The sequence below is a fragment of the Penaeus japonicus genome, unplaced genomic scaffold (genome assembly GCF_977035675.1).
Source record: "Penaeus japonicus unplaced genomic scaffold, GWHDUDI00000001_assembly GWHDUDI00000027, whole genome shotgun sequence".
Taxonomy (NCBI): domain Eukaryota; kingdom Metazoa; phylum Arthropoda; class Malacostraca; order Decapoda; family Penaeidae; genus Penaeus; species Penaeus japonicus.
The window spans coordinates 5,374,480-5,375,535 of record NW_028234429.1 but is presented as its reverse complement, the minus strand read 5'-3'; positions in this window follow the sequence as shown (position 1 = coordinate 5,375,535).

Sequence of the window (1,056 nt, the reverse complement as noted above, 5' to 3'; positions counted from 1 at the left end):
CACCAACATCTGGGAATGCTCTCATATCATCCCTGACATCCAGGAGTACTCTCATCTCTTCACGGACGGCTGAGAGTGCTCTCATCACATATCTGACGTCTTTGAGTACTCTCATCTCACCCCCGTTTTCTGTGAACGCTTTCATCTCTTCACCGACGTCTTGGACTGCTATCATCACTTCACCAACATTTAGGAGTGCTTCATTTAGGTCAAGAGTTCCTTCGTCCCTTATTCGACGTCTGGGAGTACTCTTATTTCTTCACCGACGTCCAGGAGTGCTCTCATCTCTTCAGCGACGTCGGGGAGTGCTCTCATCTCTTCATCGACGTCTTGGAGTACTCTTATATCTTCACTGGGAGTGTTTTTATTTCTTCTCCAACGAGTGCTCTGATGTCTTCACTGACGGGAGTGCTCTCATTTCATCCCCGTCGTCAGGGGGAGCTATCATCTCTTCACTGAGGTCTAAGAGTGCTCTCATCTCTTCACAAACGTCCGGGAGTGCTCTCATCTCTTCACCGGCATCCGGTAGTTCTCCCATATCATCACCGACGTCTGGGTGTTCTCTCATTTCTTCACCGACGTCCGGTATTGCTCTAATATCATAACATCATCTCTTCTCCAACCTCTTGGAGTGCTCCCATTTCTTCACAAACGTCTGGGAGTGCTTCCATCTTATCACCAACGTTTAGGAGTTCTCTCATCTCCTCGAATGTTTACATCTCATCATCGACGTCTGGGAGTGTGCTATTATCTCATTACCGACGTCTGGGACAGCCATCATCTCTTCATCGACGTCCAAGGGTGCCATAATCTAGTCACCGATGTATAGAAAAAAACATTTAGGAGTCCTCTCATCGCTTCACCAACGTCTTGGAGTTCTATCATCTCATCACCGACGTCTGGGAGTGCTTTCATCTCATCACCGACGTCTGGGAGTGCTTTCATCTCTTCACTGATGTCTGGAAGTGCTCTCATTTCCTCACCGACGTCTTGAAATGGTCTCATCTCTTCATCGACGTCTGGGGGTGCTCTCATCTCTTTTCCTACGTTCGGGAG